The 17,362-nt window shown below is 39.5% G+C and overlaps 1 protein-coding gene across 3 annotated transcripts in view; it reads left to right on the top strand.

The window, feature by feature from the left end:
• POLI (DNA polymerase iota) overlaps positions 1 to 17,362 on the top strand; it is a 58,163-nt gene that overhangs the window by 15,507 nt on the left and 25,294 nt on the right. The window lies entirely within an intron of this gene.

Genomic DNA, 17,362 nt, shown 5'->3' with positions numbered 1-17,362 from the left:
TAATAGGTTGTCAGGGGACCTAACAGTTTAAGGTAGGTATACGTTTATAATGAAGCTAGCAAGGCCAACTGTGACTAGAGAAAACAGTTTGTGGGATGACTCTAAGTTTTAGAAAACTGATGAAGTGAAATTTCTTACACCTTTGCTGTCATATGCAGCATGTCTCAAGCCAAGCTATGCAGCTTATCTTTTGCTGCATGCAACTGTGTCTGGTTAATTTGACCCAGCTCCAGTGATATGACTCAGGCTGATCTTGTAAGTGTGTTAATGTGAAACTGGGTCATTCTGCTGTGCTTCAGCTAAATATGATACTACTCTGAAATGCTTGGCCATTGGAAACAGTTCTGCACATAGAGAAAACCACAGATATTTAAGTTTTATAGTTTCTCTATTTGAAGAATCAACTCAGAAATTACGTTAGGTTTGCTGAACTTGTGAAATACCAGGTGCTAACTAAGCACTGAACCATACCCCTGCTTGCTGCTCTCCCTTTCCCCCCGTCATGGCCTCTTACTTTAGTGACTGAGGTATAATATCATCTAAGTGACTGGCGAAAAGATAATTATGTATATTTGATTTATTTACTTAAGGTGTTTTTCCTTCTAGAGTATAGATGCTTAATACTTTAGGCATGTAAGAGATGTAAAATCATAATTTTTAATCCTAGGCACTACTTTAATACTGCTTAGACTATAACATTTTTCTAGTATGTCTTAGTTACATGAACTAAATCACATTCTGGGAATTGTATAATTACTCAGTAGAACAAGTTTAACTGGAAGATATTTAAACTGGTAACGTGTTACAGGAGCCATTTAAGGCATTTTATTATTCTAGTAAAGCACAATCAAGAAGTTTTGTGATAAAGCAATATATAAAAGAAAAAAATTACTTAATACAAAAATCTAATTTTTCAAATTCACAATCTTCAATTTGAGTATGTATAACAGTGTACACTATTTGCATTTTATGTTTGTGATTTGGTTTTCTGTACATTGCCATACATATAAAAAGGAAGATGATGTTCTTTAATAATGTTTGTCTTTTCTAGTAATTGGATTTTCTACTTTTTAATTGAATTTTCCATATCATTAAAACATTTTTTATAATTCGGTTTTTTTTTTTTAATGTTATTTTTTTTTATCATCATATTATTGAGATATATTCACATACCACGCAGTCATACAAAACAAATCGTACTTTCGATTGTTTACAGTACCATTACATAGTTGTACATTCATCACCTAAATCAATCCCTGACACCTTCATTAGCACACACACAAAAATAACAAGAATAATAATTAGAGTGAAAAAGAGCAATTGAAGTAAAAAAGAACACTGGGTACCTTTGTCTGTTTGTTTCCTTCCCCTATTTTTCTACTCATCCATCCATAAACTAGACAAAGTGGAGTGTGGTCCTTATGGGTTTCCCAATCCCATTGTCACCCTTCATAAGCTACATTTTTATACAACTGTCTTCGAGATTCATGGGTTCTGGGTTGTAGTTTGATAGTTTCAGGTATCCACCACCAGCTACCCCAATTCTTTAGAACCTAAAAAGGGTTGTCTAAAGTGTGCATAAGAGTGCCCACCAGAGTGACCTCTCGGCTCATTTTGGAATCTCTCTGCCACTGAAGCTTATTTCATTTCCTTTCACATCCCCCTTTTGGTCAAGAAGATGTTCTCCGTCCCACGATGCCGGGTCTACATTCCTCCCCAGGAGTCATATTCTACGTTGCCAGGGAGATTCACTCCCCTGGGTGTCTGATCCCACGTAGTGGGGAGGGCAGTGATTTCACCTTTCAAGTTGGCTTAGCCAGAGAGAGAGGGCCACATCTGAGCAACAAAGAGGCATTCGGGAGGAGGCTCTTAGGCACAAATATAGGGAGGCCTAGCCTCTCCTTTGCAGCAACCGTCTTCCCAAGGGTAAAACCTGTGGTAGAGGGCTCAACCCATCAAACCTCCAGTCCCCTATGTCTGTGGTCATGTTAGCAACCATGGAGGTGAGGTAGGCGAATACCCCTGCATTCTCCACAGCTCCTCAAGGGGGCAAAAAATATTTTTTTTTTTTTTTCCTTGTTTTTCTTTCTTTTTTTTTTTTTTTTAACTTTCCCTTCTTTTTTAAATCAACTGTATGAAAAAAAAAAGTTAAAAAGAAAACAAACATACAATAAAAGAACATTTCAAAGAGACCATAACAAGGGAGTAAGAAAAAGACAACTAACCTAAGATAACTGCTTAACTTCCAACATGTTCCTACTTTACCCCAAGAAAGTTACATAATATAGCAACATTTCTGTGAACTTGTTCCTACTATATCCATCAGAAATTAACAGACCATAGTCATTTCTGGGCATCCCCAGAACGTTAAATAGCTTATCTGTTCTTCTTGGATTATTGTTCCCCCTTCCGTAATTGCTCTCTACTGCTAGTTCCCCTACATTCTACATTATAAACCATTTGTTTTACATTTTTCAAAGTTCACATTAGTGGTAGCATATAATATTTCTCTTTTTGTGCCTGGCTTATTTCGCTCAGCATTATGTCTTCAAGGTTCATCCATGTTGTCATATGTTTCACAAGGTCGTTCCTTCTTACTGCCGTGTAGTATTCCATCGTGTGTATATACCACATTTTATTTATCCACTCATCTGTTGAAGGACATTTGGGTTGTTTCCATCTCTTGGCAATTGTGAATAATGCTGCTATGAACATTGGCGTGCAGATATCTATTCGTGTCACTGCTTTCCGATCTTCCAGGTATATACCGAGAAGTGCAATCGCTGGATCGAATGGTAGCTCTATATCTAGTTTTCTAAGGAACTGCCAGACTGACTTCCAGAGTGGCTGAACCATTATACAGTCCCACCAACAATGAATAAGAGTTCCAATTTCTCCACATCCCCTCCAGCATTTGTAGTTTCCTGTTTGTTTAATGGCAGCCATTCTAACCGGTGTTAGATGGTATCTCATTGTGGTTTTAATTTGCATCTCTCTAATAGCTAGTGAAGCTGAACATTTTTTCATGTGTTTCTTGGCCATTTGTATTTCCTCTTCAGAGAACTGTCTTTTCATATCTTTTGCCCATTTTATAATTGGGGTGTCTGTACTACTGTCATTGAGTTGTAGGATTTGTTTGTATATGCAAGATATCAGTCTTTTGTCAGATACATGGTTTCCAAAAATTTTTTCCCATTGAGTTGGCTGCCTCTTTACCTTTTTGAGAAATTCCTTTGAGGTGCAGAAACTTCTAAGCTTGAGGAGTTCCCATTTATCTATTTTTTCTTTTGTTGCTTGTGCTTTGGGTGTAAAGTCTAGGAAGTGGCCGCCTAATACAAGGTCTTGAAGATGTTTTCCTACATTATCTTTTAGGAGTTTTATGGTACTTTCTTTTATATTGAGATCTTTGGTCCATTTTGAGTTAATTTTTGTGTAGGGTGTGAGGTAGGGGTCCTCTTTCATTCTTTTGGATATGGATATCCAACTCTCCCAGCCCCATTTGTTGAAAAGACCATTATGACTCAGTTCAGTGACTTTGGGGGCCTTATCAAAGATCAGTCGGCCATAGATCTGAGGGTCTATCTCTGAATTCCTCAATTCGATTCCATTGATCTATATGTCTATCTTTGTGCCAGTACCATGCTGTTTTGGCAACTGTGGCTTTATAATAAGCTTCAAAGTCGGGGAGTGTAAGTCCTCCCACTTCATTTTTCTTTTTTAGAGTGTCTTTAGCAATTCGAGGCATCTTCCCTTTCCAAATAAATTTGATAACTAGCTTTTCCAAGTCTGCAAAGTAGGTTGTTGGAATTTTGATTGGGATTGCATTGAATCTGTAGATGAGTTTGGGTAGAATTGACATCTTAATGACATTTAGCCTTCCTATCCATGAACATGGAATATTTTTCCATCTTTTAAGGTCCCCTTCTATTTCTTTTAGTAGAGTTATGTAGTTTTCTTTGTATAGGTCTTTTACATCTTTGGTTAAGTTTATTCCTAGGTACTTGATTTTTTTAGTTGCTATTGAAAATGGTATCTTTTTCTTGAGTGTCTCTTCAGTTTCTTCATTCCTAGCATATAGAAACACTACTGACTTATGTGCATTAATCTTGTATCCCGCTACTTTGCTAAATTTGTTTATTAGCTCTAGTAGCTGTATCGTCGATTTCTCAGGGTTTTCTAGATATAAGATCATATCATCTGCAAACAATGACAGTTTTACTTCTTCTTTTCCAATTTGGATGCCTTTTATTTCTTTGTCTTGCCGGATTGCCCTGGCTAGCACTTCCAGCACAATGTTGAATAACAGTGGTGACAGCGGGCATCCTTGTCTTGTTCCTGATCTTAGAGGGAAGGCTTTCAGTCTCTCACCATTGAGTACTATGCTGGCTGTGGGTTTTTCATATATGCTCTTTATCATGTTGAGGAAGTTTCCTTCAATTCCTACCTTTTGAAGTGTTTTTATCAAAAAGGGATGTTGGATTTTGTCAAATGCTTTTTCAGCATCTATTGAGATGATCAATTGATTTTTCCCTTTTGACTTGTTAATGTGTTGTAGTACATTGATTGTTTTTCTTATGTTGAACCATCCTTGCATGCCTGGAATGAACCCCACTTGGTCATGGTGTATGATTTTTTTAATGTGTCTTTGGATTCGATTTGCAAGTATTTTGTTGAGGATTTTTGCATCTATATTCATTAGGGAGATTGGCCGGTAGTTTTTCCTTTTTTGTAGCATCTTTGCCTGGTTTTGGTATTAGATTGATGTTAGCTTCATAAAATGAGTTAGGTAGTGTTCCCTTTTCTTCAATGTTTTGAAAGAGTTTGAGTAAGATTGGTGTCAGTTCTTTCTGGAAAGTTTGGTAGAATTCCCCTGTGAAGCCATCTGGCCCTGGGCATTTATTTGTGGGAAGCTTTTTGATGACTGATTGGATCTCTTTGCTTGTGATGGGTTGGTTGAGGTCTTCTATTTCTTCTCTGGTCAGTCTAGGTTGTTCATATGTTTCCAGGAAATTGTCCATTTCTTCTACATTGTCCAGTTTGTTGCCATACAGTTGTTCATAATATCCTCTTATAATTTTTTTAATTTCTTCAGGATCTGCAGTTATGTCACCTTTTTCATTCATTATTTTGTTTATATGGGTCTTCTCTCTTTTTGATTTTGTCAGTCTAGCTAGGGGCTTGTCAATCTTGTTGATCTTCTCAAAGAACCAACTTTTGGTGATATTTATCCTCTCTATTGTTTTTTTGTTCTCTATGTCATTTATTTCTGCTTTAATCCTTGTTATTTCTTTTCTTGTACTTGGTTTAGGATTGGTTTGCTGTTCATTTTCTAGCTTCTTCAGTTGATCCATTAGTTCTTTGATTTTGGCTCTTTCTTCCTTTTTAATATATGCTTTTAGTGCTATAAATTTCCCCCTTAGCACTGCTTTTGCTGCATCCCATAGGTTTTGGTATGTTGTGTTCTCATTTTCATTCGTCTCTATATATTTAGCAATTTCTCTTGCTATTTCTTCTTTAACCCACTAATTGTTTAGGAGTGTGTTGTTTAACCTCCAGGTATTTGTGAATTTTCTAAGTCTCTGATGGTTATTGACTTCTAATTGTATTCCATTGTGGTCAGAGAATGTGCTTTGAATAATTTCAATCTTTTTAAATTTATTGAGGCTTGTTTTATGTCCCAGCATATAATCTATTCTGGAGAAAGTTCCGTGAGCACTAAAAAAGTATGTGTATCCTGGTGATTTGGGATGTAATGTCCTGTATATGTCTGTTAAATCTAATTCATTTATCAGATTGTTTAGGTTTTCAGTTTCCTTATTGGTCTTCTGTCTGGTTGATCTATCTATAGGAGAGAGTGATGTGTTGAAGTCTCCCACAATTATTGTGGAAACATCAATTGCTTCCTTTAGTTTTGCCAGTGTTTCTCTCATGTATTTTGTGGCACCTTGATTGGGTGCATAGACATTTACGATTGTTATTTCTTCTTGCTGAATTGCCCCTTTTATTAGTATGTAGTGGCCTTCTTTGTCTCTCAGAACATCCGTGCATTTGAAGTCTATTTTATCTGAGATTAATATTGCTACACCTGCTTTCTTTTGGCTGTAGCTTGCATGAAATATTTTTTTGCATCCTTTCACTTTCAGTTTCTTTGTGTCCCTGTGTCTAAGATGAGTCTCTTGTATGCAACATATTGATGGTTCATTTTTTTTGATCCATTCTGCGAATCTATATCTTTTAATTTGGGAGTTTAATCCATTTACATTCAACGTTATAACCGTGAAGGCATTTCTTGAATCGGCCATCTTATCCTTTGGTTTATGTTTGCCATATTTTTCCCTCTCTCTATTAATATCCTTTATTGTACCCATACCGAATCTCTTTAGTACTGAACCTTTCTCCAAGTCTCTCTGTCCTGGCTTTGTTTCTCTGTCTGTAGGGCTCCCTTTAGTATCTCCAGTAGGGCAGGTCTCTTGTTAGCAAATTCTCTTAGCATTTGTTTGTCTGTGAAAAATTTAAGCTCTCCCTCAAATTTGAAGGAGAGCTTTGCTGGATAAAGTATTCTTGGCTGGAAATTTTTCTCACTCAGAATTTTAAATATATCGTGCCACTGCCTTCTCGCCTCCATGGTGGCTGGTGAGTAGTCACTACTTAGTCTTATGCTGTTTCCTTTGTATGTGGTGAATTGCTTTTCTCTTGCTGCTTTCAGAACTTGGCTCCTTCTCTTCTGTGTTTGACAGTGTGATCAGTATATGTCTCGGAGTGGGTTTATTTGGATTTATTCTATTTGGAGTTCGCTGAGCATTTATGATTTGTGTATTTATGTTGTTTAGAAGATTTGGGAAGTTTTCCCCAACAATTTCTTTGAATACTCTTCCTAGACCTTTACCCTTTGCTTCCCCTTCTGGGACACCAATGAGTCTTATATTTGGACGTTTCATATTATCTATCATATCCCTGAGGTCCATTTCGATTTTTTCAATTTTTTTCCCCATTCTTTCTTTTATGCTTTCATTTTCCCTTCTGTCATCTTCCAGGTCACTGATTCGTTGTTCAACTTCCTCTAGTCTTGTACTATGAGTGTCCAGAATCTTTTTAATTTGGTCAGCAGTTTCTTTAATTTCCATAAGATCATCCATTTTTTTATTTAGTCTTGCAATGTCTTCTTTATGCTCTTCTACAGTCTTCTTCATTTCCTTTATATCCCGTACTATGATCTCATTGTTCATCTTTAGTTCTTTGAGTAGCTGCTCTAGGTGCTGTGTCTCTTCTGGTCTTTTGATTTGGGTGCTTGGGCTTGGGTTATCCATATCGTCTGGTTTTTTCATATGCTTTATAATTTTCTGTTGTTTTTGGCCTCGTGGCATTTGCTGAACTTGATAGGGTTCTTTTAGGGTTTCTAGACCTATTGAAGTCCTTATCTCTAATTTATCAGATCTACAGCTTCGTGGAGTACACTTTCTCTAAATAACCAGCAGGTGGCGTCCACGAGCCACCTGTTCTCCACAAGCCAGTTCTCCCCTGCTTAGCCTTTTTGGTGAGTGGGGGAGTGAGTCTTGTGGGGCCCAATTTGTGTACCAAGCTTGCGTGTGTAGTTGGTGTTGCCTGCCCTGTATGTGGGGTGTGTTTCTGGGCAGTCGGGGAGCGGGGGTGGCCCTAACAATCAAATCTCCCTGGTGATCCTAGAGTTTTAAAGCTGCTGCAATAGTCTAATCCTTCAGTTCAGTCCTGCCACAGTTTGTCTCTCCCACTGACCCACAAGTCCTTGGTATTGGCATATGGCTTCTGAGACTTGCAAGTGGGCCCCTGTTCCAGGCTGTGCACCCTGGGTCCTCTGTTGAGGGATGACTGTGCTATGTCACAGATGAGTGCCGTCCCCCCAGGGCAGTTCTGGGCTGCTGGGCTGTGTAAGGAGGCTCCCAGTCTGCTGAAATGATGGCTGAATGGGGCTTTGTTAATTCACACTGCTCCACCTTCCCAGCTCTGGGACAATCAGCTGAGGTTGCAGGTAAGGCTAATGTCCACGCCCAGTTTTGTGGTGTGTGCCTGTTATTTGAAGCACTTCCGTCACACTGGGTTGTCTGGGGCAGCTCTGGGCTATGGGGCTGGCGATGGGCAGGAGTGTTTCCTGTCCACCAGGATGGTTGCTGTGAGCGGACACCCCCCTTTTCTTGGGAAGTTGTGGTGTTTAGTGAATTTTCTCAGCTACTGGATTATTGCCTTTTGTCTCAGAGCTCTCTTAGTTCTGCTCTTGACTTGACGTGCCCAAATTGAAAGTCTTTGAAGCTTTCTGTATTGGGCTTCTTAGAGTAATTGTTTTAGAAAAAGAAAAAAGGATTAAAAAAAAAAAAAAAAAAAAAAGGGCCCTCCTCAGAGTTCTAATGGGTTATTGAAATGCTAATAGACAAAGCAACCAGGGCCATTAAGGAAAGGTCCACAGGGCAGAGAGATCAGCTTTTCTTCGTGATTTGCATATGCGCCTCAAGGCCTGAGCTCCGCCCTTCCCCTTTCTGTGTTCACCAGAACTCCAAAAATCCTCTGCTTTTATTTTGGAGTTTTTCGTGTTGTTTTTTTTTTTTTTCTATGCCTGTCTCCTCTCTGCTGGGCTGGCTGCTCTCAGATTCTCTGGTGTCTGGTCTCAGTCTATCTATGGTTGGAATTTGGATCAGTAGAATGAGTTTCCGATAAGGGCTGTCACTGCAGTTCTCCCTTCTCCTTCCCGGAGCTGACAGCCCCTCCTCCCACGGGACTGAGCCTGGCAGGGAGGGTCGCGGGTCCCCTGCTCGCAAAAACTTACAGATTTCGCTGATCTCAGCAGTTCGACATTTTCATGAGTGTTGTATGAAGTATGCCCACAGACAGATTGCTCTGTGGTGTCCAGTTCATGCAGTTCCTGGCTTTCTACCTACTTTCCTGGAGGAGTAACTAAAACATACAGCTCACCAGTCTGCCATCTTCTATAATTCGGTTTTATTGAGATATATTCACATATCATACAATCATCCATGGTGTACAATGAGCTGTTCACAGTACCATCATATAGTTGTGCATTCATCACCCCAATCTATTTCTTGAACGTTTTGCTGATACCAGAAAAAGTAAAATTAAGAATAAAAAATAAAAGTAAAAAAGAACACCCAAATCATCCCCCCCCACCCTATTTTTCATTTAGCTTTTGTCTTCCTTTTTCTACTCAACCATCTATACACTGGATAAGGGGAGTGTGATCCACAAGGCTTTCACAATCACACTGTCAACCCTTGTAAGCTACATTGTTATATAATGTTGAGTCTTCAAGAGTCAAGTACTCTGGGTTGCAGTTTGATAGTTTCAGGTATTTATTTCTAGCTGTTCCAATACATTAAAAACTAAAAAGGATTATCTTATAGTGTGTAAGAATGCCCAACAGAGTGACCTCTTGACTCCTTTTGGAATCTCAGCCACTGAAACTTTATTTTGTTTCATTTTGCATCCCCCTTTTGGTCAAGAAGATGTACTCAATCCCATGATGTCTGGTCCAGATTCATCCTCGGGAGTCATATCCTGCATTGCCAGGGAGATTTACACCCCTGGGAATCAAGTCCCACATAGCGGGGAGGGTAGTGAGTTCACCTGCTGAGTTGGGTTAGCTAAAGAGAGAGGGCCACATTTGAGCAACAAAGAGGTACTCTGGGGGAGACTCTAGGTACAATTATAAGCAGGTTTAGCCTCTCCTTTGCAGTAACAAGCTCTATAAGAGCAATCGCAAGGTAGAGGGCTTGGCATACCAAACCGCCTGTCCTCAGTGTTTGTGAGGACATCAGCAACAATCCAGGTGAGGAAGTCGAACACCTCCACATCCTCCCCCAGCTCCTCAGGGGGGCCCTGCATATATATTTTTATTCTCTGCCCAACACTAACCTGTACAAACTTATCAGCTCTAACTTCCTATTCAAAGTTCCATGTAATTATGGTATTTGAACAAACTGTATGAGTTAAATTGTTTAGGAAATACAGATCCTGCACCAAATAAGCATCTCTTCCCTTGGTCTCACATGGAAGCTGAAGTTTTAAAACACAGTCAGGAGGAAGCGGGGCAAGATGGCGGACTGGTGAGCTGTATGTTTTAGTTACTCCTCCAGGAAAGTAGGTAGAAAGCCAGGAACTGCGTGGACTGGACACCACAGAGCAATCTGACTTTGGGCATACTTCATACAACACTCATGAAAACTTGGAACTGCTGAGATCAGCGAAATCTGTAAGTTTTTGTGGCCAGGGGACCCGCACCCCTCCCTGCCAGGCTCAGTCCCGTGGGAGGAGGGGCTGTCAGCTCTGGGAAGGAGAAGGGAGAACTGCAGTGGCAGCCCTTATCGGAAACTCATTCTGCTGATCCAGACTCCAACCATATATAGACTGAGACCAGACACCAGAGAATCTGAGAGCAGCCAGCCCAGAAGAGAGGAGACAGGCATAGCAAAAAACAGCAAGAAAAACTCCAAAAGAAACGGGGAGGATTTTTGGAGTTCTGGTGAACATAGAAAGGGGAAGGGCAGAGCTCAGGCCCTGAGGCTCATATGCAAATCCCGAAGAAAAGCTGATCTCTCTGCCCTGTGGACCTTTCCTTAATGGCCCTAATTGATTTGTCTCTTAGCATTTCAATAACCCATTAGATCTGTGAGGAAGGCCCTTTTTTTTTTTTTTTTTAAAACTTTTTTCTTTTTTCTAAAACAATTACTCTAAGAAGCCCAATACAGAAAGCTTCAAAGACTTGCAATTTGGGCAGGTCAAGACAAGAGCAGAACTAAGAGAGCTCTGAGACAAAAGGCAATAATCCAGTGGCTGAGAAAATTCACTAAACACCACAACTTCCCAAGAAAAGGGGGGTGTCCACTCACAGCCACCATCCTGGTGGACAGGAAACACTCCTGCCCATCGCCAGCCCCATAGCCCAGAGCTGCCCCAGACAACCCAGTGTGACGGAAGTGCTTCAAATAACAGGCACACACCACAAAACTGGGCGTGGACATTAGCCTTCCCTGCAGCCTCAGCTGATTGTCCCAGAGTTGGGAAGGTGGAGCAGTGTGAATTAACAAAGCCCCATTCAGCCATCATTTCAGCAGACTGGGAGCCTCCCTACACAGCCCAGCAGCCCAGAACCGCCCTGAGGGGACGGCCCTCACCTGTGACTTAGCACAGTCATCCCTCAACAGAGGACCAGGGGGTGCACGGCCTGGAAGAGGGACCCACTTGCAAGTCTCAGGAGCCATATGCCAATACCAAGGACTTGTGGGTCAGTGGCAGAGACAAACTGTGGCAGGACTGAACTGAAGGATTAGACTATTGCAGCAGCTTTAAAACTCCAGGATCACCAGGGAGATTTGATTGTTAGAGCCACCCCCCACCCCGACCGCACAGACACACGCCCCTTATACAGGGCAGGCAACATAACTACACACGCAAGCTTGGTACACCAATTCGACCCCACAAGACTCACTCCCCCACTCACCACAAAGGCAAAGCAGGGGAGAACTGGCTTGTGGAGAACAGGTGGCTCGTGGACGCCACCTGCTGGTTAGTTGGAGACAGTGTACTCCACGAAGCTGTTGATCTGATAAATTAGAGATAAGGACTTTAATTGGTCTACAAATCCTAAAAGAACCCTATCAAGTTCAGCAAATGCCAAGAGGCCAAAAACAACAGAAAATTATAAAGCATATGAAAAAAATAGATGATATGGATAACCCAAGCCCAAGCACCTAAATGAAAAGATCAGAAGAGACAGAGCACCTAGAGCAGCTACTCAAAGAACTAAAGATGAACAATGAGACAATAGTACGGGATACAAAGGATATCAAGAAGACCCTAGAAGAGCATAAAGAAGACATTGCAAGACTAAATAAAAAAGTAGATGATCTTATGGAAATTAAAGAAACTGTTGACCAAATTAAAAAGATTCTGGACAGTCATACTACAAGACTAGAGGAAGTTGAACAACGAATCAGTGACCTGGAAGATGACAGAATGGAAAATGAAAGCATAAAAGAAACAATGCGGAAAAAATTGAAAAATTCGAAATGGACCTCAGGGATATGATAGATAATATAAAACGTCCTAATATAAGACTCATTGGTGTTCCAGAAGGGGAAGCAAAGGGTAAAGGTCTAGGAAGAGTATTCAAAGAAATTGTTGGGGAAAACTTCCCAAATCTTCTAAACAACGTAAATACACAAATCATAAATGCTCAGCGAACTCCAAATAGAATAAATCCGAATAAACCCACTCCGAGACATATACTGATCACACTGTCAAACACGGAAGAGAAGGAGCAAGTTCTGAAAGCAGCAAGAGAAAAGCAATTCACCACATACAAAGGAAACAGCATAAGACTAAGTATTGACTACTCAGCAGCCACCATGGAGATGAGAAGGCAGTGGCACAATATATTTAAAATTCTGAGTGAGAAAAATTTCCAACCAAGAATACTTTATCCGGCAAAGCTCTCCTTCAGACTTGAAGGAGAGCTTAAATTTTTCACAGACAAACAAATGCTGAGAGAATTTGCTAACAAGAGACCTGCCCTACTGGAGATACTAAAGGGAGCCCCACAGACAGAGAAACAAAGAAAGGACAGAGAGACTTGGAGAAAGGTTCAGTACTAAAGAGATTCGGTATGGGTACAATAAAGGATATTAATAGAGAGAGGGGAAAAATATATATGACAAACAAAAACCAAAGGATAAGATGGCTGATTCAAGAAATGCCTTCACGATTATAACGTTGAATGTAAATGGATTAAACTCCCCAATTAAAAGATATAGATTCGCACAATGGATCAAAAAAAATGAACCATCTATATGTTGCATACAGGAGACTCATCTTAGACACAGGGACACAAAGAAATTGAAAGTGAAAGGATGGAAAAAAATATTTCATGCAAGCTACAGCCAAAAGAAAGGTGTAGCAATATTAATCTCAGATAAAATAGACTTCAAATGCAGGGATGTTTTGAGAGACAAAGAAGGCCACTACATACTAATAAAAGGGGCATTTCAACAAGAAGAAATAACAGTCATAAATGTCTATGCACCCAATCAAGGTGCCACAAAATACATGATAGAAACAGCGGCAAAACTAAAGGAAGCAATTGATGTTTCCACAATAATTGTGGGAGACTTCAACACATCACTCTCTCCTATAGATAGATTAACCAGACAGAAGACCAATAAGGAAATTGAAAACCTAAACAATCTGATAAATGAATTAGATTTAACAGACATATACAGAACATTACATCCCAAATCACCAGGATACACATACTTTTCTAGTGCTCATGGAACTTTCTCCAGAATAGATCATATACTGGGACATAAAACAAGCCTCAATACATTTAAAGAGATTGAAATTATTCAAAGCACATTCTCTGACCACAATGGAATACAATTAGAAGTCAATAGCCATCAGAGACTTAGAAAATTCACAAATACCTGGAGGTTAAACAACACACTCCTAAACAATCAGTGGGTTAAAGAAGAAATAGCAAGAGAAATTGCTAAATATATAGAGACGAATGAAAATGAGAACATACCAAAACCTATGGGATGCAGCAAAGGCAGTGCTGAGGGGGAAATTTATAGCACTAAACGCATATATTAAAAAGGAAGAAAGAGCCAAAGTCAAAGAACTAATGGATCAACTGAAGAAGCTAGAAAATGAACAGCAAACCAATCCTAAACCAAGTAGAAGAAAAGAAATAACAAGGATTAAAGCAGAAATAAATGACATAGAGAACAAAAAAACAATAGAGAGGCTAAATATCACCAAAAGTTGGTTCTTTGAGAAGATCAACAAGATTGACAAGCCCCTAGCTAAACTGACAAAATCAAAAAGAGAGACGACCCATATAAACAAAATAATGAATGAAAAAGGTGACATAACTGCAGATCCTGAAGAAATTAAAAAAATTATAAGAGGATACTATGAACAACTGTATGGCAACAAACTGGAAAATGTAGAGGAAATGGACAATTTCCTGGAAACATATGAACAACCTAGACTGACCAGAGAAGAAATAGAAGACCTCAGTCATCCCATCACAAGCAAAGAGATCCAATCAGTCATCAAAAATCTTCCCACAGATGGCTTCACAGGGGAATTCTACCAAACTTTCCAGAAAGAACTGACACCAATCTTACTCAAACTCTTTCAAAACATTGAAGAAAGTGGAACACTACCTAACTCATTTTATGAAGCTAACATCAATCTAATACCAAAACCAGGCAAAGATGCTACAAAAAAGGAAAACTACCGGCCAATCTCCCTAATGAATATAGATGCAAAAATTCTCAACAAAATACTTGCAAATCGAATCCAAAGACACATTAAAAAAATCATACACCATGACCAAGTGGGGTTCATTCCAGGCATGCAAGGATGGTTCAACATAAGAAAATCAATCAATGTATTACAACACATTAACAATTCGAAAGGGAAAAATCAAATGATCATCTCAGTAGATGCTGAAAAAGCATTTGACAAAATCCAACATCCCTTTTTGATAAAAACACTTCAAAAGGTAGGAATTGAAGGAAACTTCCTCAATGTGATAAAGAGCATATATGAAAAACCCACAGCCAGCATAGTACTCAATGGTGAGAGACTGAAAGCCTTCCCTCTAAGATCAGGAACAAGACAAGGATGCCCGCTGTCACCACTGTTATTCAACATTGTGCTGGAAGTGCTAGCCAGGGCAATCCGGCAAGACAAAGAAATAAAAGGCATCCAAATTGGAAAAGAAGAAGTAAAACTGTCATTGTTTGCAGATGATATGATCTTATATCTGGAAAACCCTGAGAAATTGACGATACAGCTACTAGAGCTAATCAACAAATTTAGCAAAGTAGCGGGATACAAGATTAATGCACATAAGTCAGTAATGTTTCTATATGCTAGAAATGAACAAACTGAAGAGACACTTAAGAAAAAGATGCCATTTTCAATAGCAACTAAAAAAATCAAGCACCTAGGAATCAACTTAACCAAAGATGTAAAAGACCTATACAAAGAAAACTACATAACTCTACTAAAAGAAATAGAAGGGGACCTTAAAAGATGGAAAAATATTCCATGTTCATGGATAAGAAGGCTGAATGTCATTAAGATGTCAGTTCTACCCAAACTCATCTACAGATTCAATGCAATCCCAATCCAATTTCCAACAACTTACTTTGCAGACTTGGAAAAGCTAGTTATCAAATTTATTTGGAAAGGGAAGATGCCTCAGATTGCTAAAGACACTCTAAAAAGGAAAAACGAAGTGGGAGGTCTTACATTCCCTGACTTTGAAGCTTATTATAAAGCCACAGTTGTCAAAACAGCATGGTAGTGGCACAAAGATAGACATATAGATCAGTGGAATCGAATTGAGAATTCAGAGATAGACCCTCAGATCTATGGTCGACTGATCTTTGATAAGGCCCCCAAAGTCACTGAACTGAGTCATAATGGTCTTTTCAACAAATGGGGCTGGGAGAGTTGGATATCCATATCCAAAAGAATGAAAGAGGACCCCTACCTCACACCCTACACAAAAATTAACTCAAAATGGACCAAAGATCTCAATATAAAAGAAAGTACCATAAAACTCCTAGAAGATAATGTAGGAAAACATCTTCAAGAGCTTGTATTAGGCGGCCACTTCCTAGACTTTACCCCCAAAGCACAAGCAACAAAAGAGAAAATAGATAAATGGGAACTCCTCAAGCTTAGAAGTTTCTGCACCTCAAAGGAATTTCTCAAAAAGGTAAAGAGGCAGCCAACTCAATGGGAAAAAATTTTTGGAAACCATGTATCTGACAAAAGACTGATATCTTGCATATACAAAGAAATCCTACAACTCAATGACAATAGTACAGACAGCCCAATTATAAAATGGGCAAAAGATATGAAAAGACAGTTCTCTGAAGAGGAAATACAAATGGCCAAGAAACACATGAAAAAATGTTCAGCTTCACTAGCTATTAGAGAGATGCAAATTAAGACCACAATGACATACCATCTAACACCGATTAGAGTGGCTGCCATTAAACAAATAGGAAACTACAAATGCTGGAGGGGATGTGGAGAAATTGGAACTCTTATTCATTGTTGGTGGGACTGTATAATGGTTCAGCCACTCTGGAAGTCAGTCTGGCAGTTCCTTAGAAAATTAGATATAGAGTTACCTTTCGATCCAGCGATTGCACTTCTCGGTATATACCTGGAAGATCGGAAAGCAGTGACACGAACAGATATCTGCACGCCAATGTTCATAGCAGCATTATACACAATTGCCAAGAGATGGAAACAACCCAAATGTCCTTCAACAGATGAGTGGATAAATAAAATGTGGTATATATACACACAATGGAATACTACGCGGTAGTAAGAAGGAACGATCTCGTGAAACATATGACAACATGGATGAACCTTGAAGACATAATGCTGAGCGAAATAAGCCAGGCACAAAAAGAGAAATATTATATGCTACCACTAATGTGAACTTTGAAAATGTAAAACAAATGGTTTATAATGTGGAATGTAGGGGAACTAGCAATAGAGAGCAATTAAGGAAGGGGGAACAATAATCCAAGAAGAACAGATAAGCTATTTAACGTTCTGGGGATGCCCAGGAATGACTATGGTCTGTTAATTTCTGATGGATATAGTAGGAACAAGTTCACCGAAATGTTGCTGTATTAGGTAACTTTCTTGGGGTAAAGTAGGAACAGGTTGGAAGTAAAGCAGTTATCTTAGGTTAGTTGTCTTTTTCTTACTCCCTTGTTATGGTCTCTTTGAAATGTTCTTTTATTGTATTTTTTTTTTTAATTTTTTTTTTTCATACAGTTGATTTTAAAAAAGAAAAAAAAGTTAAAAAAAAAAAAAAAAAAAACAAGGAAAAAAATATGTAGTGCCCCCTTGAGGAGCCTGTGGAGAATGCAGGGGTATTAGCCTACCCCACCTCGATGGTTGCTAACATGACCACAGACATAGGGGACTGGTGGTTTGATGGGTTGAGCCCTCTACCATAGGTTTTACCCTTGGGAAGACGGTTGCTGCAAAGGAGAGGCTAGGCCTCCCTATAATTGTGCCTAAGAGCCTCCTCCCGAATGCCTCTTTGTTGCTCAGATGTGGCCCTCTCTCTCTAGCTAAGCCAACTTGATAGGTGAAATCACTGCCCTCCTCACTACGTGAGATCAGACACCCAGGGGAGTGAATCTCCCTGGCAACGTGGAATATGACTCCCAGGAGGAATGTAGACCTGGCATCATGGGATGGAGAACATCTTCTTGACCGAAAGGGGGATGTGAAAGGAAATGAAATAAGCTTCAGTGGCAGAGAGGTTCCAAAA

The sequence above is a fragment of the Choloepus didactylus genome, chromosome 16 (assembly GCF_015220235.1).
Source record: "Choloepus didactylus isolate mChoDid1 chromosome 16, mChoDid1.pri, whole genome shotgun sequence".
Taxonomy (NCBI): Eukaryota; Metazoa; Chordata; class Mammalia; order Pilosa; family Megalonychidae; genus Choloepus; species Choloepus didactylus.
Note: the sequence above shows the minus strand (reverse complement) of the source record. Positions and strands in the feature narration are given on the sequence as shown.